The sequence below is a fragment of the Triticum aestivum genome, chromosome 4D (genome assembly GCF_018294505.1).
Source record: "Triticum aestivum cultivar Chinese Spring chromosome 4D, IWGSC CS RefSeq v2.1, whole genome shotgun sequence".
Lineage (NCBI taxonomy): Eukaryota > Viridiplantae > Streptophyta > Magnoliopsida > Poales > Poaceae > Triticum > Triticum aestivum.
In genome coordinates, this window is record NC_057805.1 from 275749933 (window position 1) to 275774044 (window position 24112).

A 24112-nucleotide genomic window follows, 5' to 3' on the forward strand; every position below is an offset into this window, starting at 1 on the left:
GTACTCACCACGGTACAATATACAATCATTCACACAAGCGTGTATCTTCTGTACTTCAAGTTCCAATGGGCAAACAATTTTCTTCACTTCATTCGTGCTTCTGGGGAGCACATTATCTTCCGGAAGAATTTCTTTCAAAAGACCTAACATCTCTGTGAAGCCCTTGTTTGATAGATCGTTTGCTACTTTAAATCTGAGAAGCGCCAGGGTGGCACTCAACCTGGAATATTTCTTTTTGCAACCTGGATACAATTATTTCTTGGAGTCCACATCAATGGTTGGCAGATCCTTGTACCCAATCATATCCTTTTCTGGGCCCTCGAAATCTGCAATCATAGCAGCAAAATCTAGCATATCAAGATCGTCGTCATCTGCATGGACGTCTTGGTTTTCCAGCGGGCGTTTTGGCTTTCCAGTGTTCCATTGGTAGCTTGACGCCTTTGCCCTGATGTTAGATTCAACATCCATGTGACATTGATCGGGGTTTGGCATCTCGCTGCCCTGGGTATCTTCATCCATGACCTCCTCTTCACCGTGTCTGGTCCAACGTGTATATCCATCCATGAATCCCCTAGAGAATAAGTGCATCTGACATCTGCAACTTCATGTGACTCTGTATTAGAACAATCAGTACATGGACACGGGATGTAATCTGCATCACCAATTCTCCTCTTTGTACTTTCAGCCAAATTCCTGAACTCTGTCGCGCCACTGATAAAATCTGCGGTTTTCCGATTCTTCATCCATCGAGATCTTTCCATCTGCAGCAGACGAATGGTAATTAAGACAAAACAACAACATTAATACACGGATTAACTTTTGCCCAGAGATGTGTGCATAAATCACAAGGTATTATTTCAATAATTACTCAGGGCGCTCCATGTTGTTATCCAGACGTGCAATGACAAAAATTAATGGCCAGTCAATTTGCATGCAGAGTACTAGTACAACACTACACTTAGGAATTGAATACCTTAATTAAGCCACTCATGAAAAGAATACCTTAATTAATTAGTCACGAGGCGACCTCCACCTAGCAGACAGACAAGCGCGATGCGGCGGCACGCCGAGACAGCAGGGTCGAGGAGCAAAGCTTAGTGCGGCTATCACCTGAAGTTCGACCTCCACTATCCCGCCATCGACCGCGATGGATGTGCTCGAATCACGCCTTCACCGACCTTGATGGTTGAGCTCCTCCTATCTCCCGCCGCAGACCGAGTATTGACCTCCTATGACGCCGCCACCGCCCACTGACCGAGGATTGACCACTTCTCCGATAGCCGCTGCCTAGGCGGCCGCCGCCATCTCTATATGCAGAGTGGCTATTTTTTTTAAGGATGTCCGCGGAGCGGTTGTTTACATAGTATCTCACCGTAACTCAATTATATGGACAGGGTAGTACATCACATACGGTTATGTAACGACAATCGTGTCTAACCTACATTTTCTTCTCACACGGTTTGGTGCAGAAATCGTGTGTGACGTTGTAATACCTAACACAAACGACATGTACAAACACTGTGTCGTATACAACATGTGTATAGTGCCATTAGTAGTTCCTGACCGTTAGCTTATCTCCACAGTTTCCCCATTTCCCCCAAATCCCTACATAGCCTCCAAATTCCCTCGTGTGGCGCTGACATTGGGGGAATGCGGACGAGTGGTGCTGATGGTTTCGATGCAGCTGCTCCTGCTCGTATCGCCGCCACGACGGTGGTCGCCGCCGAGCACTTGCCTAAGGTCATCAGAAGGCAGGTGTACTACGGATACGAATCATCCTGTCAGGTTCCAATCTATCCCGATCTTTTTTAGCATGTCCAAAGTATAGATCCTTGCTGAATCTGTCCTGAATGACCCCCCCCCCCAGGAAAGCGATCTGCCGCCGGATCCGGAGCTTGACTCCAGACTCCCGCAACACGAGTTCGACTCCGAGTTTTGCGCCACCGAGAAGTACCAAAAGATGAGTTGTGTGCACGGGCACACTCCCACTCGATGTGTATGCACGGAGGGATTCGACATTGGCAGGCGGTTTCTCAGTTGCCCCTTAGAGGTTAGTGCTAATTATGTTCATCATTTTACTTCAGTTAATGCCTCCACTCATCGAGAATACTATTTAACATTGGCAGGGATATGAGGCTTGTGCCTTTGTTAACTGGCTGGATGAAGAATGGCATGGTAGGGCTCAGAGTGTTATCACCAAGCTCGCAGAAGATAACGTAAAGCTGAAGAAGAAAGTGGCTGATCTGGAATGTACAATCAGTACGATGAAGCAAGAAAGAATCAATCATAGGCAATAGATGAAAGCAAGAGACAAGAAGGAACTAGCATGTGTAGTTGTGGTTGTCGCATTAGCCATGTTCTATGCGCTGTTTGCAATGATGATTAGGGGTTTTGTTTGACAGTATTGCTAAAGCACATCTAGATGTGCTCTAAGTAATGCACATCTACGTCCTATGCCATTGATGTTACGCGAAGATTCATGCATATATTTTTCTTTGTCTTTTTTCTTTTCCTTTCTAGTTTGATGATTACTGGCTTTATCAATAAGAAGAGCTCAATGTATTGCTTGCCAGCTGTCCTACTCCGTTCGTACCGGTACCAGTGCATAATGCCAAAACTCGTTTTGTTTTTGTCCTGAAAAAGGAAACCAGCCAAATATCCAATAGGAGGCCTGCGCAACCCCGTGAATTTGGAGCGACTGGGTACAAATAATTGCGGTTGATTATATCAATGGTTAGGTAATACGTCAACCCCCGTTTCAATCCCTGCTTCAATTGGCAGTTCCTCTTCTCTGCATACCCCACTTAAGTGTCCACCATCTTCATCATCCCCGGCAGGCCGCGCTACACACTGGCACAGACTCTGCAGCCATGTCGAGCGATAGCGAGGACGACAGTTCGGCCAGCAGTCTGGCGCCCGATGATAGGTCAACATCGGAATAATCCCGCTCGTCTTCCATGAGTCCGGCGTCGAGCCCAAACCTCGATTATATCCGGTTCATGGAAGGGACGCCACCTCCGGAGTAGTCAAACGACAACCAGATGGACAAGGAGCCTTCGGAGGATGAAGAAGAGAACAACGATGATGAGGAGGAGGAATGGTCGAACGAGGAGGAGGACGACGACGACAGCAACGACGATGACGACGGCGGCGACGATGAAAAGCCAACAGTCAGCGGCAAGAAGCGTCCTCGCCAAGACGATGTCGCGGGGCCATCCAACAAGAACAACAACAAGAAGAAGGACTAAATTAAGCAGACTGTATATATCTCTGTTTATCCTGTCAATCTCATCGCAGACGGTTAATAATATGTATGACAGAGATCTTCTACATTAATACCAACAGGTTGGTTTGTTGAACTGTGTGCCCCGACGAGCACACAATTCACAAAAAAAGACCGTATGGCTGTCTATAATGATCACACACAATTCTGATTACCGACATGTTTGCCGAGTATCACACACATCTTGTTACGCCGAATCATTTGTGTTCACCTCACTCATCGCAAACGGTTCATCAGAGTGAATTGTATGCCGTATATCGCACACACCTTGATTTGGCTGCCCGTTTCTGTTGTCCTGTCTCATCGCAAATAGTTCGTACAGATCAACCTTATGCCCCTCATCACACACACAACTATAATCTGAATCGTGTTTGATGTATCATTCATCACAAACATTTTGCATCATTTCTGACGGTTTTCATACAACACCGTTTGCGATTATTGCATCGCACACAGTTTCTCGAAGGGTCTCTGATTGTAGTGTCGCGTTAGAAGCATCCTCCACTAGTGTAACATACAATGTCGGTAAGAGCATCCTTTGAGGGCTTTGAGCATTCATTAGCATGTGTACCCGTGTGCGTTTTTTGCGTTAATCATTAGAACGTCACAAAACACACAGTTTCTATGTCGTACCCGTCTGCGTCTTTTTGTTGCTTTAATGACCCATAAGTCAGTTACATGTGCAATGTTTCCTAATAAACCAGGCGTACCATTGACCGAAAAAAATCAAGTACACGTGTAAATTTTTTTGGAGACGGGATCTACCAACTTTCTTTTTTCTCACACACCGGTATTTTACGCGCTTCGTCTGTGTTGTGTGTTTCCCCCGCCCAAGTTTCAAGTTTCGCACCGAAATTTTCATTTGGCGCGTGATTTCAGAATTTATTCCTCCAACCACATCCCCTTCCCCTCAGTATCCCCCCTCCCTCGCGCCTCCCCCTACCAGCATCTCAAACCGATGCCACCGCAACCACAGCTTCAACCACATATACGTTCTACTCGGATCCAGTCTGGTAACCCACCGATCTCTATCACGTTCCCGGCCTGATTGCTTAAATGGATCCTGCAAAACATCCTCATGCATCCAAATCCCCCCCCCCCCGCCAGGAGCTGATGGCGGTCCATGGCACGATGGCCGCTGTGCGTGTTGACCCGGAGGAACACCTCGCCTCCGCCGCCGCCGCTGATATGGTGCAGGCTCTGGCCCAGATGAAGTCCCCCAACGACTACCCCCCAGAACTTAACAGGTAAGATCTGACCAGCTAAATCTTACCAATACCACTTGCAACGGCTATAATTTGTACGATTGATGTATTAAGCATGTATGTGCCTTGTTTATTTCAGTACTGCACACTGTGTGATGTTCAAATATTACCGTGTCCAGCTCAATTTCACCAATACCAGCAACAAACTTACAATACATGACTCAGGATATCACTAGAGATGCTGCCCATTTGCTATTTTTAGTGGATGCTAACCCTGTTGTACTTAACATGCCTGTACATGTACTTACGCAGGGTCATAATGGCCGATGCTTTTGTTTGCTGTCGAGGTGAGCTGCATCCCATGTCTTACGATATTTCACATAATTTGTGCAATTGCAGTTTAACTTCTACCATTTACGGGTTGCATGTAGGTACACATGTCAGTGCACTGATCCACGCTTCGACCCGGAGGAATAGCTCGCCTCCGCCGTCGCTGACTTTGGGTGAGCTCTGGCCAAGATGAAGTGCCCCAGCAACTACCTCTCAGGACTTACCAAGTATGTACTCACCAGTTCAATCTTACCAATACCAGTTGCAATTAATGGCTATGTTCTGTACGGTCGATGTATTAAGCATGTTCTAGTAAACATGTCTAACATGTTTTTGCTACTTTCCCTACCTTTTTATAGATATCTGGGCCATTCTCTGCTCTGGCAGCACCTGCCTTGTGATGTTTAACTATGCCAATTGCATTTTTATCAGTACCGGTTTCAATGTCTATTAAGCCTGTTGCAATTAACAGTTGAATCCATTTTTAAACAGTTGTATTTCAATGGCTACAAACTTACAAAACATGACTTAGGATGCTGTTAAGCCTGTTGCAATTAACAATTGTATCCATTTTTGAATCTGTCCATTTGCTACCATGCTACTCTCCGCAATGAAGATATACTAGAGATGCTGCCCATTTGCTATTTTTGGTGGATGCTAACCCTGTTGTATTTAACATGCTTGTCCATGTACTTACGCAGGGTCATAATGGCCGATGCTGTTGTTTGCCGTCGAGGTTAGCTGCATCCCATGTCTTACAGTATTTCACATCATTTGTGGAATTGCAGTTTAACTTCTACCATTTACTGGTTGCCTGTAGGTACACATGTCAGTGGCACTGATCCACGCTTTGACCCGGAGGAACAGCTCGCCTCCGCCGCAGCTGACTTTGGGCGGGCTCTGGCCAAGATGAAGTGCCCCAGCAACTACCTCTCAGGACTTGCCAAGTACAACCCACCAGTTCAATCTTACCAATACCAGTTGCAATTAATGGCTATGTTTTGTACTATCGATGTATTAAGCATGTTGTAGTAAACATGCCTAACACGTTTTAGCTATTTTCTCTGCCTTTTTATAGACAACTGGGCCATTATCTGCTCTGGCAGCACCTGCCCTGTGATGTTAACTCTGCCAATTGCATTTTTATCATTACCGGTTTCAATGGCCATTAAGCCTGTTGCAATTAATAGTTGTATCCATTTTTAAAGAGTTGTATTTCAATGGCTACAAACTTACAAAACATGAATTAGGATGTTGTTAAGCCTGTTGCAATTAACAAATGTATCCATTTTTTAATTCGTCCCTTTGCTACCGTGCTACTCTTTCGAAATGAAGATATCACTACAGATGCTCCCGTTTTATTACCATTTGCTATTTTTGGTGGATGTTAACCCTGTTGTAGTTAACATTGGCTTTCCATGTACTTACACAGGACTACAATGGGCGATGTTGTTGTTTGCCGTTGAGGTTAGCTGCATCCCATGTCTTATACACCATCTATTCCTAAATATAAGTATTTTTAGAGATTCCAATATAGACTACATAAGGAGCAAAATGAGTGAATCTAGATTCTAATCTAAACTATATCTATAATTCTATATACATCCGTATGTAGTTCATATTGAAATCTCAAAAAAAAATACTTGTACTTAGGAACATAGGTAGTTGTATTTTACATCATTTGTGCAATCTCAGTTTAGCTTCTAACATTTACTGGTTTCTTGTAGGTACATATATGAGCGGTACTGATCCACGCTTCGATCCCTTTTGCGTATGGGGCAATGAGATATTCATGAAAGCGTCAAGTGAGGAAACTAAGAAAGATTGTTAGGCGAAAGAAACGGGTGATTCAAGTTAAGCTCTTTATTTACACTTTGTCGAAGACAACAGTGAAATTTAGGATGGTAAGTAATGTGTTGCCTTTTTCCCCTGCCCACAACAAGTTACTCTATTTGACCTCAGTATCTGATATTTTTCTCTTTTCAGTGGTTTCCGAAGCTATTTACTGATGATTACCTTGCAAACTACATGACCAGAGTGGAGGCAACTAAGGTTAAAGTATATAATTCATGCTACCATGATAATGCTCTAGAAGTCTTCCTGAAGGCGGTGAAGAATGGGTGGACGATCGTCACAAGGGGTTGGAAAAAAGTGGTCCGTGCCTATGGCATGCAGGAAGGCACATTATGGGCATTCCGCTTCTTCAACACCGTCGGCAGTCAAAATGATTTACACTTGTCTCTTCACCTTTACCGCCTTTAAATATTGTGGTTCATCATAGTTAATTGCTGCCTAATCCTGTAATTACTGAACATATTGTACTGGCAATTTTATTTATGGATTCGTTGTTGAACCATTGTGTTGAGAATTTGAATTGCACATTTCATATTTCAAAATTTCCAATTATAATAATAAATTACAGGCAAAAATAAAAAGAGAACAGACGGTCATGGAACTTTGCAAACGGTTTTGGTATTAAAAGCGCTTGTGATGGATAGCCCAATGCCACACAGTTTTCTACATCAAATCGTGTGTGATGTAGTTAATGAAAGCAAACAGTTAACCAAGGCAGAGCGTGTATGATAGTTACACCTTTCACACACGAGCGTATACACAAAATTGTGTGGGATGTACATACGAAGGAAAACGTTTTCCCTGGATTGACTGTGTGGGATGTACATTAGAAAGGAAACATATTCCTTGGATTGACTGTGTGTGATATACATACGAACGGAAATGTTTTTCTAGGATTCATCGTGTGGGATGTTCATACCTACGGAAATGATTTTCTTGGATTACCGTGTGGTATGTACATACCTACGGAAATGATTGAGTTTCGATGCCTCGCCCGATCGCACACGGCCCCAGCCTGGGTCCCAGGAGGGCCTATCCCCGACGATTTCTGGATTGTGTGGGAAGGACACCATATCGCACACACTCACTTGGCAATGGTTCCAAATGCCGTCGCGAAAAGGGGTTAAAAACCGTTTGTTTAGGACCGACGCGTACCAGTGATGATTAACCCCCTCGCAAGCATCCCTAACTACGAGAAAAGTATTAAGATAAAATCTAACCATCGCATTAAAAAAAATTGGATCCAAATCAATCCCTTACAAAGTAGCGCATAAAATAGGGTTTAAGCTTCTGTCAGTCTCGCAACCCATCATCTAATAACTACTCCACAATACATTCCCTTAGGGCCTAATAAGGTGAAGTGCCATGTAGTCGACGTTCACATGACACAATGATGTCTAATATGCAACTTTATTCTTGTAGACACGTGTTGGGCCTCCCAGCGTAGAGTTTTGTAGGACAGTAGCAATTTTCCCTCAAGTGGATGACCTAAGTTTTATCAATCCATGGGAGGTGTAGGATGAACATGGTCTCTCTCAAACAACCCTGCAACCAAATACAAGAAATCTCTTGTGTCCCCAACGCACCCAATATAATGGAAAATTGTATAGGTGCACTAGTTCGGCGAAGAGATGGTGATAAAAGTGTAATATGGATGGTAGAAATATATTTTTATAATCTGAATAAATAAAAACAGCAAGGTAGCAATTGATAAAACGGAGCACAAACGGTATTGCAATGCTTAAAATGAGGCCTAGGGTTTGTACTTTCACTAGTGCAACCTCTCAATAATGCTAATATAATTGGATCGTATAGCCACCCCTCAAAGTGCGATGAAGAATCACTCCAAAGTTCCGATCTAGCGGAGGACATAAGAATAAATTGTTTGTAGGGTACGAAACCACCTCAAAGTTATTCTTTCCGTTCGATCTATTCAAGAGTTCATACTAAAATAACATAAAGCTATTCTTTCCGTTCGATCTATCCTAGAGTTCATATTAAAATAACACCAAAGCAAATTCATATTCATAATACTCAATCCAACACAAAGAAATTCAAAGAGTGCCCCAAGATTTCTACCGGAGAAACAAAGAAAAGAACGTGCATCAACCCCTATGCATAGATTACCCGAATCTCACCTCGGGAATCCACGAGTTGAGTGCCAAAACATATATCAAGTGAATCAATACGATATCCCTTTGTCACCACGAGTATTCAATTGCAAGACATATATCACATGTTCTCAAATCCATAAAAGAATTCAATCCGATAAAATGAAATCTCAAAGGGAAAACGCAATTCATCACAAGATAGAGAGGGGAAAACACCATGTGATCCGACTATATTAACAAAGCCCGCGATACATCAAGATCATGCATCTCAAGAACACGAGAGAGAGAGAGAGAGAGATTAAACACATAGCTACTGGTACAAACCCGCAGCCCCAAGGGTGGACTACTCCCTCCTCATCGTGGTGGCCGCCGGGATGATGAAGATGGCCACCGGAGATGGTTCTCCCCTCCAACAGGGTGCCAGAACAGGGTCTAGATTGGTTTTCGGTGGCTACAGAGGCCTGCGGCAGTGGAACTTCCGATTTAGGTTAACCCCGAGGGTTTTCAGAATATTTGTGAATTTATAGGGGAAAGAGGGTGTCCGGGAGGCCACCGAGGCGGGCACAACCCACCTGGGCGCGCATGGGCCCCCAAGCGCACCCTGGTGGGTTGTGCCCCCCTCGAGGCACCCCCAGGTGCAGCTCTGACCCATTGGTGGTCTTTTGGTCCATAAAAATCCACAGAAAATTTGGCGGTGTTTGGACTCCGTTTGATATTGATTTCCTGCGATGTAAAAAACATGCAAAAAAGAGCAACTGGCACTTGGCACTATGTCAATAGGTTAGTACCAAAAATGATTATAAAACATCCAAGAATGATAATATAACAGCATGGAACAATCAAAAATTATAGATACGTTGGAGACGTATCAGCATCCCCAAGCTTAATTCATGCTCGTCCTCGAGTAGGTAAATGATAAAAATAGAATTTTTTATCTGGAATGCTGCCTAACATGTCATCCCATATTATTTTCTTTATACCATGGACATTTAGCCTTTTATATGGTTCAAAGCAATAGTCTAGTTTTGACATGAGACTTAAATACTCAAGCATATCAATAAGCAAACATGTCTTTCAAAATATCAACGTAAGTTATCCCTAGCCCATCATGCTCAATCATTGATCCATTCATGAAACACACTCGCATATTAGCTACACCCAATGCTCAAGTACGATCATAGTGCCCCCTAGTTGGTGCTTTATAAGAGAAGATGGAGACTCAAATTAAAAATAAAAATTGCATAAAGTAAAAGAAAGGCCCTTCGCGAAGGGAAGTAAGGATTTGTAGAGGTGCCAGAGCTCAAAGCGAAAAACTTAGAGATAAAATCATTTTGGGAGGCATACTTTTCCCACCAACGAAAATGACATAGAGTTCCCAACACTTTCCATGCTAGATATATCATAGGCGGTTCCCAAACAGAAAATAAAGTTTATTCCTTTTTTTCACCATACTTTCACTTTCCATGGCTAACCGTATCCACGGGTGCCCTCCATACCAACACTTTCCAAGGAATTTATTATTTGACAACATAAAGTAAATTCATTTTTCATTTCGGGACTGGGCATCCCTAATACCTTTGCCTTACTCTCGTGCAATGACAAGTGAATAAACACTCATCGTGAGAATAACACATCTAGCATGGAAAATATTGGCCACCCCTCACCGCCTCGCGAGCGATACGAGCACAGAAAAGAGAAATTTATTTTGAAATTAGAGATGGCACATACAAATTTGCTTAGAACGGCAAAAGAATACCGCATATAGGTAGATATAGTGGACTCATGTGGCAAAACTGGTTTAAAGGATTTTGGATGCACAAGTAGTGATCATACTTAGTGCAAAATAAAGGCTAGCAAAAGATTGAGAAGCGACCAACCAAGAAACCAATAATCTCATAAGCGAGCATTGAGCATAGTTAACACTGAATAATGCACCACAAGTAGGATGTAATTTCATTGCATAACTATTGACTTACGTGCTTGCATAGGGAATCACAAACCTTAACACCAATATTCTTACTAAAGCACAATTATTCATCAACATGACTCACATATCACATCATCATATCTCAAAACTATTACAAGGAATCAAGTTTATTTTGTCCAATGATCTTCATGAAAGTTTTTATTATATCCTTCTTGGATATCTATCACTTTGGGACTAATTTTCATGTGTTGCTTTTGATAAGCTCAAACAAATATAAGTGAAGATCATGAGCATAATATTTTTTCTCTCAAATTAATTTAAGTGAAGCAAGATAGATTTTCTTAAAAAATACTAAAGCACACCATGCTAAAAAAGATATAAGTGAAGCACTCGAGCAATTCCATAGAAAATAGCTTCGTTGACGGGATGTGAGTGCCGCTTACCTAGCCTCCTTGGCAACTATTTGAGGACTCTATTTTATTTAAAAACTTTCAGATCTAAGTATTTTATTAAAACAGCAAGCAAAACAAAACAAAATGACATTTCAAGAATAGCACAACTCATGTGAAGAAGCAAAAACTTAGGATCAACCGATACTAACCGATAATTGTTGATGAAGAAGGTGGGATGCCTACCGGTGCGTCCCCAAGCTTAGATGCTTGACACTTCTTGAAATATTATCTTGGGATGCCTTGGGAATCCCCAAGCTTGAGATTTTGTGTCTCCTTAATTCCTTTTATATCACGGTTTCCCTAAATCTTAAAAACTTCATCCACACAAAACTCAACAAGAACTCGTGAGATAAGTTAGTATAGACCAATGCAAAAACCTTATCATTCTCTACTGTAGCAAATCATTAAAATTATTATTCAACATTGCATACTAAATGCCTATGCATATTTAATACTCCTATACTCAAATAGAATCATTAAACAAGCAAACATATGCAAACAATGCAAACATAACAGCAATCTGCCAAAACAGTACAGTCTGTAAAGAATGCAAGAGAATCAATACTTCTTAAACTCCAAAGATTATGAAAATCTACCAAAGTGTAGATAATTTATCAGAGCTTATTTTGCAAAAAAAATCAACATTTTATCACATTCTGACTTTTCTAGGGAATTTTCGCAACAGCGGTATACTTTCTGTTTTGAAACAGCAACAAGTATACTTGCAAAATAAGCATGGTGAAGGCTATCCTTGACATTTTTATTGAAATGAAAGATGAAAAACTTTATTCAAAATAGCAGCAAGAAAATCCTAACAAAATAAATTGACGCTCCAAGTAAAACTCATATCATGTGACGAATAAAAATATAGCTCCAAGTTAGGTTACCGATAATGTTGGAGACAAAAGAGGGGATGCCTTCCGAAGCATCCCCAAGCTTAGTTGCTTGGATATTCCTTTGATATTAACTTGGTGTGCCTTGGGAATACCCAAGATTAGGGTATTCTCACTCCTTATTCTCCTCATATCAACATCTCACCCCAAAACTTGAAAACTTCAATCACACAAAACTTAACGGAACTTCGTGAGATAGGTTAGTATGATAAAGAGCAAACCATTTCACTTTGGTGCTGTCAAAGACAAGATTCATAATTGTTTCCACACAATTCCTACTCTATCATATCATTTCCACAATTTATATTGAGCAATATAAGCCATAGAAACTACAAAACAAGCAAACTATGCATCGAAAACAGAATCTGTCAAAAACAGAATAGTCTGTAATGATCTGCCGAATAACCATACTTATGCTACTCCAAAAATTCTGAAACAATTAGGACCACGTGAGCAATTTGTATATTAATATTCTGAAAAAAGAATCAACTCAAAATCACTGTTTTGTTAAAAATGATAATTATTTTTGGGAGCGCATAAGTTTCTGTTTTTCAGCAAGATCAAATCAACTATCACCCAACATGACCCCAAAGGCTTTAATTGGCACTTTATTCAAACAAAAGCAATAAAAAATGATTAATACAGTAGCATAATCATTTGAACACAAAAACAGTAGGTAAAAGTGTTGCGTTGTCTCCCAACAAGCGCTTTTCTTTTATGCCTTTTAGCTAGGCATGATGATTTCAATGATGCTCGCATAAATGATATGAATTGAGACATGAAGAGAGCATCATGAAGCATATGACTAGCACATTTAAGTCTAAACCACTTCCTATGCATAGGGATTTTGTGAGCAAACAACTTATGGGAACAAGAATCAACTAGCATAGGAAGGCAAAAAAAAGCATAACTTCAAAACTTTGAACACATAGAGAAGAAACTTGATATTATTGCAATTCCTACAAGCATAGGTTCCTCCCTCATAAAAATTTCAGTAGAATCATGAATAATTCAACAATATAACCATCACATAAAGCATTCGTTTCATGACACAAAAGCATAGAAAACTTATTACTCTCCACATAAGCAAATTTCTTCTCATCAATAGTAGTGGGAGCAAACTCAACAAAATAACTATCATGAGGGTGAAAATTAAAATCATGATGACAAGTTTCATGGTTATCATTATTCTTTATAGCATACATGTCATCACCATAATCATCATAGATAGCAACTTTGTTATCATAGTCAATTGAAGCCTCATCCAAAATAGTGGATTCATCACTAAATAAAGTCATGACCTCTCCAAATCCACTTTCATCATTATAATCATCATAAATAGGAGGCATGCAATCATTATAACAAATTTGCACATCAAATCTTGGGGGACTAAAAATATCATCTTCATCAAACATAGCATCCCCAAGCTTATGGCTTTGCATATCATTAGCATCATGGATATTCAAAGAATTCATACTAATAACATTGCAATTATGCTCATCATTTATGCCAAACATTTTATTTAATTCTTCTTCTATCAATTGAGCACAATTTTCCGATCCATCATTTTCAAGAAATATATTATAAAGATGATCAATGATATGATGCAACCTCAATTCCATTTTTTATGTAGTTTTCTTTTATAAAGCAAACTGGTGATAAAACAAGAAACTAAAAGATTTGATTGCAAGATCTAAAGATATACCTTCCAGCACTCACCTCCCCGGCAACGGCGCCAGAAAAGATCTTGATGTCTACTATGCAACTTTATTCTTGGAGACACATGTTGGGCCTCCAAGCGCAGAGTTTTGTAGGACAGTAGCAATTTTCCCTGAAGTGGATGACCTAAGGTTTATCAATCCGTGGGAGGTGTAGGATGAAGATGGTCTCTCTCAAACAACCCTGCAACCAAATACAAGAAATATCTTGTGTCCCCAACACACCCAATACAATGGCAAATTGTATAGGTGTACTAGTTCGGCGAAGGGATGGTGATAAAAGTGTAATATGGATGGTAGAAATATATTTTTATAATCTGAATAAATAAAAACAACAAGGTAGCAATTGATAAAACGGAGCACAAACGGTATTGCAATGCTTAAAAATGAGGCCTAGGGTCCGTACTTTCATTAGTGCAACCTCTCAACAATGCTAATATAATTGGATCATATAACCACCCCTCAAAGTGCGATGAAGAATCACTCCAAAGTTCCTATCTAGCGGAGAACATAAGAATAAATTGTTTGTAGGGTATGAAACCACCTCAAAGCTATTCTTCCCGCTCGATCTATTCAAGAGTTCATCCTAAAATAACATAAAGCTATTCTTTCTGTTCGATCTATCCTATAGTGCGTACTAAAATAACACCAAGCAAATTCATATTCATAATACTCAATCCAACACAAATAACTTCAAAGAGTGCCCCAAGATTTCTACAGGAGAAACAAAGACAAGAACGTGCACCAACCCCTACGCATAGATTACCCTAATGTCACCTCGGGAATCCGCGAGTTGAGTGCGAAAACATATATCAAGTGAATCAATACGATACCCCCATTGTCACCATGAGTATTCAATTGCAAGACATATATCAAGTGTTCTAAAATCCATAAAAGTATTCAATCCGATAAAACGGAATCTCAAAGGGAAAACTCAATTCATCACGATAGAGAGGGGAAAACACCATATGATCCGACTATATTAACAAAGCCCGCGATACATCAAGATCGTGACATCTCAAGAACACGAGAGAGAGAGAGATTAAACACATAGCTACTGGTACAAACCCTCAACCCCGAGGGTGGACTACTCCCTCCTCATCGTGGTGGCCGCCGGGATGATGAATGATACGTCTCCGTCGTATCTATACTTTTTGATTGTTCCATGCCAATATTATACAACTTTCATATACTTTTGGCAACTTTTTATACTATTTTTGGGACTAACATATTGATCCACTGCCCAGTGCCAGTTCCTATTTGTTGCATGTTTTATGTTTCGCAGAAACCCCATATCAAACGGAATCCAAACGGGATAAAAACGGACGGAGAATATTTTCGTAATATTTGGAGAATATGGGAGGAAGAATCAACGCGAGACGGTGCCCGAGGGGGGCACGAGGCGGGGGGCGCGCTTGCCCCCCTCGTGGGCCCCCCGTAAGGCGGTTGCTGCTCTACTTTGGCCGCAAGAAAGCTAATTTTCGGAAAAAAATCACGGCAAAGATTTCAGTCCAATCGGAGTTACGGATCTCCATATATACACGAAACGATGAAAGGGCAGCAGGGGGAACACAAAAACAGAGAGAGACATAGAGACAGATCCAATCTCAGAGGGGCTCTCGCCCCTCCCTCGCCATGGAGACCATGGACCAGAGGGGAAACCCTTCTCCCATCTAGGGAGAAGGTCAAGGAAGAAGAACAAGGAGGGGGGCTCTCTCTCCCTCGCTTCTGGTGGCGCCGGAGTGCCACCGGGAGCCATCATCATCACTGCGATCTACACCAACACCTCCATCATCTTCACCAACATCTCCATCACCTTCCCCCTTCTATCTACAACGGTCCACTCTCCCGCAACCCGCTGTACCCTCTACTTGAACATGGTGCTTTATGCTTCATATTATTATCAAGTGATGTGTTGCCATCCTTTGATGTCTGAGTAGATTTTCGTTGTCCTATCGGTGGTTGATGAATTGCTATGATTGATTTAATTTGCTTGTAGTTATGTTGCTGCCCTTTGGTTCCCATCATATGAGCGCGCGCGTGGATCACACCATAGGGTTAGTTTTATGTTGATAGGACTATGTATTGGAGGGCAAGAGTGACAGAAGCTTCAACCTAGCATAGAAATTGATGCATACGGGATTCAAGGGGGACCAATATATCTTAATGCTATGGTTGGGTTTTACCTTAATGAACGTTAGTAGTTGCGGATGCTTGCTAATAGTTCCAATCATAAGTGCATAGAATTACAAGTCAGGGATGACATGCTAGCAGTGGCCTCTCCCACATAAAACTTGCTATCGGTCTAGTAAAGTAGTCAATTGCTTAGGGACAATTTCACAACTCCTACCACCACTTTTCCACACTCGCTATATTTACTTTATTGTGTCTTTATTTAAACAGCCCCTAGTTTTTATTTACGTGCTCTTTATTATCTTGCAAACCTATCCAACAACACCTACAAAGTACTTCTAGTTTCATACTTGTTCTAGGTAAAGAGAACGTTAAGCGTGCGTAGAGTTGTATCGGTGGTCGATAGAACTTGAGGGAATATTTGTTCTACCTTTAGCTCCTCGTTGGGTTCGACACTCTCACTTATTGAAAGAGGCTACAATTGATCCCCTATACGTGTGGGTTATCAAGACCTTTTTCTGGCGCCGTTGCCGGGGAGCAATAGCGTGGGGTGAATATTCTCGTGTGTGCTTGTTTGCTTTATCACTAAGTAATTTTTACTTGCTGTTCTTAGTTGTTATTTATCTTTAGTTATGGATATGGAACACGAAATACCAAAAAATTAGGTGTACTTGCTGCTCATGGAGATGGGGAACCTCCTAAAACCCTCGATGCTCAATATGTGAAAAATATTATGTACCACTTTGATAATCCTGAGAGAACCTCATTCAATTATGTAATGGGAGACACGTTGGATCAACGTGAATACTTTAGGTATTATCGCTTGACTCAAAAAGGGAAATTATTATGGGATCAAATTTATATGTTGAAGTGGTATGCTAGGCAACTATGCTTGAGATATGATTATACTTGTTGCTCTAGGATGAAGTCTCCACACCTTCCCTTTTCATGCGAATTTAATGATAATGAAACCTTGGCTTCTTATGCTAGAGGTATATATGATTAGTATGATGTGGAACAAATAGAAGAATTTTTGCTTTTAAGGGTGCTTATGAAATTGAATTTTTGTTTGAAAAGTATGAAGCTTTTGATGATGATGTTTATAGGCCTGAAAATTTTGCTATATTGAAATATTGCTATGAGAATTATGAATATAATTCCGATATTGATGCTTTTATTGAGAAAATCTCCGCTGTCCAAGAAGAGACTAATATTTTGCAGGAAACTATGGAAGAAGAAATTACTGAAACTGTGAGCTCATTGGATGAAAAAGATGATGAGGAGAGCGAAGAACAAAACGAGGAAGAGTGGATTAGCTACCCGTGCCCACCTTCTAATGAGAGTAACTCTTCAACTCATATACTCCCTCCGTTCCAGAATATAAGGTGTATTGGTTTCCGTGCAAGTCAACCATTGGATTGTTTGACCAAGATTATAGAATAAAATAACAACATCTGACATACCTAATAGATAAAATGTGAAACTACTTTTCATGATGGATCAAATGATATGAATTTCGTATTCCGGATATTGATATATTTTTCTAAAAACTCGGTCAAACATGCACTCGTTTGACTTTTGAAAAAACAAATACACCTTACATAAAGGAATGGAGGGAGTATTATTTAATTCCCCTTCGTGCTTACCGAAGGATGATTGCTATGATGACTGTTATGATCCCGTTGATTCTCTTGAAATATCCCTTTTTGATGATTGTTGCTATGCTTGTGGCCATGATGCCAATATGAATTATGCTTATGGAGATGAACATGCTATAGTTCCTTATGTTAAAGATGAAATTGTGGCTATTGCACCCACACATGATAGTCCTATTATCTTTTTGAATTCTCCCAACTACACTATATCAGAGAAGTTTGCACTTATTAAGGATTATATTGATGGGTTGCCTTTTACCGTTGCACATGATGATTTTGATTAATATAATATGCATGTGCTTGCTGCTCCTACTTGCAATTATTATGAGAGAGGAACTATATCCCCACCTCTCTATGTTTCCCACACGAAAAAATTGCAAGAAACTGTTTATACTATGCATTGGCCTTTACTATGTGTGCATGAATTGTTCTTTTATGAAATTCCGATGCATAGGAAGAGAGTTAGACTTCATCATTGCTTGATATATGTTTCTTTGTGCTCACTACTAAATGCCAAATCATTGCTAATTAAAATTGGCTTTCATATACCTTGGGATCCGGGTGGATTCACTACTTGAGCACTATATGCCTAGCTTAATGGCTTTAAGACAACCTGGAAGTTTTAGAGAGACATTTATTTCTGTTGAGTGCTTTCACATAGTTTAGAAACAAAAAAATAAAGAGGGGAACCTAAAACTTTCCAAAAAGAAAAGTGAAAGTGAGATAGACGAGCATTGTGAAAGTGGGGGACGTCCTTGAACTTTGTTCATGCCCACGGAAACTTTGTGAATCTTAATTACAGAAACTTTTCAAAAAAATAATTATCCCCTTGTACAATTCCATTTTATTATAAAAATAATGTGCCAAGGTTTGCATTTAGGACGTTTACAATGCTTGTTGGTTTGTACGGTACAGGACAGAAACTTTAGCTGTAGTGTGCGATTTTTAGTTTTTTACTGGAACGTTATATGGTTCTGATTCTCTTTGCACTGTCTTTCTATACAAATTTTGTATTTTTACTAATTTTGGCAGAATTGTTCAAGTATCAGAAGTATGGTTAATGTTCATATTATTACAGACTGTTCTGTTTTAGACAGATTCTGTTTTTGATGCATAGTTTGCTTGTTTTGATGAAACTATCGATTTATATCAGTCGATTAAGCCATGAAAAAGTTATATTACAGTAGACACAATGCAAAAACAAAATATGAATTGGTTTGCAACAGTACTTAGAGTAGTGATTTGCTTTATTATACTAACGGATCTTATCGAGTTTTCTGTTGAAGTTTTGTGTGGATGAAGTGTTCGATGATCGAGAAGGTCTCGATGTGAGAAGAAGGAAGAGAGGCAAGAGCTCAAGATTGGGGATGCCCGAGGCACCCCAAATAAATATTCTAGGAGACTCAAGCATCTAAGCTTGGGGATGCCCCGGAAGGCATCCCCTCTTTCTTCAACAAATATCGGTATGTTTTCGGATTCGTTTCGTTCATGCGATATGTGCAAATCTTGGAGCGTCTTTTGCATTTAGTTTTCTCTTTTCTTTTATGCACCATGCTGGTATGAGATAGTCCTTGGTTGATTTATAGAATGCTCTATGCACTTCACTTATATTCTTTGAGTATGGCTTTATAGAATGCTTCATGTGCTTCACTTATATCATTTGAAGTTTGGATTGCCTGTTTCTCTTCACATAGAAAACCTCCATTTGTAGAATGCTCTTTTGCTTCACTTATATTTGTTAGAGCGTGCGCATATATTTTGTAGAAAGAATTAAACTCTCTTGCTTCACATATATCTATTTAGAGAGATGACAGGAATTGGTCATTCACATGGTTAGTCATAAAATCCTACATAAAACTTGTAGATCACTGAATATGATATGTTTGATTCCTTGCAATAGTTTTGCGATATAAAGGTGGTGATATTTAGAGTCGTGCTAGTTGAGTAACTGTGAAATTGAGGAATACTTGTGTTGAGGTTTGCATGTCCCGTAGCATGCACGTATGATGAACCGTTATGTAACGAAGTCGGAGCATGAGGTGTTCTTTCATTGCTTTCCTTATGAGTGGCGGTCGGGGACGAGCGATGGTCTTTTCCTATCAATCTATTCCCTTAGGGGCATGCATAGTAGTACTTTGCTTCGAGGGCTAATAAACTTTTGCAATAAGTATATGAGTTCTTTATGACTAATGTGAGTCCATGGATTATACGCACTCTCACCCTTCCATCATTGCTAGCCTCTTCGGTACCGTGCATTGCCCTTTCTCACCTCGAGAGTTGGTGCAAACTTTGCCGGTGCAATATTGAGTTGTAATATTGAGTTTGAAGTAAATAAAAGTGTGATGATCATCATTATTAGAACATTGTCCCATGTGAGGTTTTCAAAATAAAAGAGGCCAAAGAAGCCCAAATAAAAAAAGAGGCCAAAGAATCCCACCCAAAAAAAGAATAAAAAAATGAGAGAAAAAGAGAGAAGGGGCAATGTTACTATCCTTTTACCACACTTGTGCTTCACAGTAGCGCCATGTTCTTCATATAGAGAGTCTCTTGAGTTATCACTTTCATATACTAGTGGGAATTTTCATTATAGAACTTGGCTTGTATATTCCAATGATGGGCTTCCCCAAATGCCCGAGGTCTTCATGAGCAAGCAAGTTGGATGCACACCCACTGAGTTTCCAATTTGAGCTTTCATACACTTATAGCTCTAGTGCATCCGTTGCATGTCAATCCCTACTCCTCACATTGACATCAAATGATGGGCATCTCCATAGCCCGTTGATTAGCCACGTCGATGTGATACTTTCTCCTTTTTTGTCTTCTCCACATAACCCCCATCATCATATTCTATTGCACCTATAGTGCTATGTCCATGGCTTGCGCTCACGTATTGCGTGAGGGTTGAAAAGGCTGAAGCGCGTTAAAAAGTATGAACCAATTGCTCGGCTTGTCATCGGGGTTGTGCATGATTTGAATGCTTTGTGTGGTGAAGATGGAGCATAGCCAGACTATATGATTTTGTAGGGATGAGCTTTCTTTGGCTATGTTATTTCAATAAGACATAATTGCTTGGTTAGTATGCTTGAAGTATTATTGTCTTAATCTCAAATGATAGACTATTGCTTTGAATCACTCGTGTCTTAATATTCATGCCATGATTAGATACATGATCAAGATTATGCTAGGTAGCATTCCACATCAAAAATTATCTTTTTTATCATTTACCTACTCGAGGACGAGCAGGAATTAAGCTTGGGGATGCTGATACGTCTCCATCGTATCTATAATTTTTGATTGTTCCATTCCAATATTATACAACTTTCATATACTTTTGGCAACTTTTTATTCTATTTTTGGGACTAACATATTGATCCAGTGCCCAGTGCCAGTTCCTGTTTGTTGCATGTTTTATGTTTCGCAGAAACCCCATATCAAACGGAATCCAAACGGGATAAAAACGGACGGAGAATATTTTTGGAATATTTGGAGAATATGGGAGGAAGAATCAACGCGAGACGGTGCCTGAGGGGGGCACGAGGCAGGGGGTGCGCCTGCCCCCCTCATGGGCCTCCCGTAAGGCGGTTGCTGCTCTACTTTGGCCGCAAGAAAGCTAATTTTCGGAAAAAAAATCACGGCAAAGATTTCAGTCCAATCGGAATTACGGATCTCCATATATACACGAAACGGTGAAAGGGCAGCAGGGGGAACGCAGAAACAAGGAGAGACAGATCCAATCTCGGAGGGGCTCTCGCCCCTCCCACGCCATGGAGACCATAGATCAGAGGGGAAACCCTTCTCCCATCTAGGGAGAAGGTCAAGGAAGAAGAAGAAGGAGGGGGGCTCTCTCCCCCTCGCTTCCGGTGGCGCCGGAGTGCCACCGGGGGCCATCTTCGTCACCGCGATCTACACCAACACCTCCATCATCTTCACCAACATCTCCATCACCTTCCCCCCTCTATCTACAGCGGTCCACTCTCCCGCAACCCGCTGTACCCTCTACTTGAACATGGTGCTTTATGCTTCATATTATTATCCAATGATGTGTTGCCATCCTATGATGTCTGAGTAGATTTTCGTTGTCCTATCAGTGGTTGATGAATTGCTATGATTGATTTAATTTGCTTGTGGTTATGTTGCTGTCCTTTGGTGCCCATCATATGAGCATGCACGTGGATCACACCATAGGGTTAGTTGTATGTTGATAGGACTATGTATTGGAGGGCAAGAGTGACAGAAGCTTCAACCTAGCATAGAAATTGATGCATACGGGATTGAAGGGGGATCAACATATCTTAATGCTATGGTTGGGTTTTACCTTAATGAACGTTAGTAGTTGCGGATGCTTGCTAATAGTTCCAATCATAAGTGCATAGAATTCCAAGTCAGGGATGACATGCTAGCAGTGGCCTCTCCCACATAAAACTTGCTATCGGTCTAGTAAAGTAGTCAATTGCTTAGGGACAATTTCGCAACTCCTACCACCACTTTTCCACACTCGCTATATTTACTTTATTGTGTCTTTATTTAAACAGCCCCTAGTTTTTATTTACGTGCTCTTTATTATCTTGCAAACCTATCCAACAACACCTACAAAGTACTTCTAGTTTCATACTTGTTCTAGGTAAAGCGAACGTTAAGCGTCTGTAGAGTTGTATCGGTGGTCGATAGAACTTGAGGGAATATTTGTTCTACCTTTAGCTCCTCGTTGGGTTCGACACTCTCACTTATCGAAAGAGGCTACAATTGATCCCCTATACTTGTGGGTTATCAATGAAGATGGCCGCCGGAGATGATTCCCCCCTCCGGTAGGGTGCCGGAACAGGGTCTAGATAGGTTTTCGTTGGCTACAGAAGCTTGCAGCGGCGGAACTTCTAATCTAGGTTAACCCCGAGGGTTTTCGGAATATTTGTGAATTTATAGGGTAAAGAGGGGGTGAGGGAGGCCACCGAGGTGGGCACAACCCACCTGGGCACGCCTGGGCCCCCAGGCATGCCCTAGTGGGTTGTGCCCCCCTCGGGGCACCGCCCCCCAGGTGCTGCTCTAGGCCATTGGTGGTCTTGTGGTCCATAAAAAAATCCACAAACAAGTTTCGCGGTGTTTGGACTCCGTTTGATATTGATTTCCTGCGATGTAAAAAACATGCAAAAACTGGAACTGGCACTTGGCACTATGTCAATTGGTTAGTACCAAAAAATGATACAAGATGACTAAAAAATGATTATAAAACATCCAAGAATGATAACATAACAGCTTGGAAAAATCAAAAAATTATAGATACATTGGAGAAGTATCACACAACTAAGGAAATCACAACATACATACCATCAAAATATCAAACACATATCTAGTTCACATGATTACTTGCAACAAGATTTCTCTCGTGACCCCAAGAACAAAAGTAACTACTCACAAATGATAATCATTCTCAAGATCAGAGGGGTATTAAAATGGACCTGAACATATAATCTTCCACCAAATAAACCATATAGTAATCAATTACAAGATGTAATCAACACTACTAGTCACCCACAAGCACCAATCTAGGGTTCCAGTATAAAGATTGAACACAAGAGATGAACTAGGGTTTGAGAGGAGATGGTGATGTTCAAGATGTTGATGGATATTTCCCTCCCCAAGATAGGAGAGTTATTGGTGATGATGATGACGATGATTTCCCCCTCTGGGAGGGAAGTTCCCCCGGCGGAATCGCTTCGCCGGAGGGCAAAAGTGCTCCTGCCCAAGTTCTGCCTCGAGACGGTGGCACTTCGTCCCGAAAGTCCTCTTCTTATTTTTCTAGGTCAAAATGACTTATATACCATACGAGGGGCACCGGAGGTGGGCCGAGGAGGGCACAACCCACCAGGGCGCGCCTGGGGGCCCTGGCGCGCCCAGGTGGGTTGTGCCCACCTGGTGGGCCCCCTCTGGTAGTTATTCGCTCCAAGAATTCTTATATATTCCATAAAAATCTCCATGAAGTTTTAGCTCATTTGGAGTTGTGCAGAATTGGTGGCCTGGCGTAGCTTTTTCAGGTCCAGAATTCCAGCTGATGGTATTCTCCCTTTTTGTGTGAACCTTGCATATTATGAGAGAAAAGGCATTAGAATTACTCCAAAAATCATTATTATGCATAAAAACATTATAAATAACAGTAGGTAATCATGATGCAAAATGGACGTATCAAAGCACAAAAGTCAATAGTTATGCTATGAAGTTACATCCTACTTGTGGTGCATTATTCGGTGTTAGTTATGCTTAATGCTCGCTTATGAGATTTTTTTGTTTCTTGGTTGGATGTTTCTCAATCTTTTGCTAGCCTTCACTTGTACTAAGTGGGATTACTACTGTGCATCCAAAATCCTTAAACCCACTTTTGCCATATGAGTCCATGATACCTACCTATATGCGGTATTTTTGTGCCATTCTAAGCAAATTTTTATGTGCCATCTCTAATCTTCAAAATAAATTTCCCTTTTTTGTGCTCGTACCGCTCATGAAACGGTAGGGGGTGGCTGATATTTTTCCATGTTAGATGTGTGATTCTCAAGAGGAGT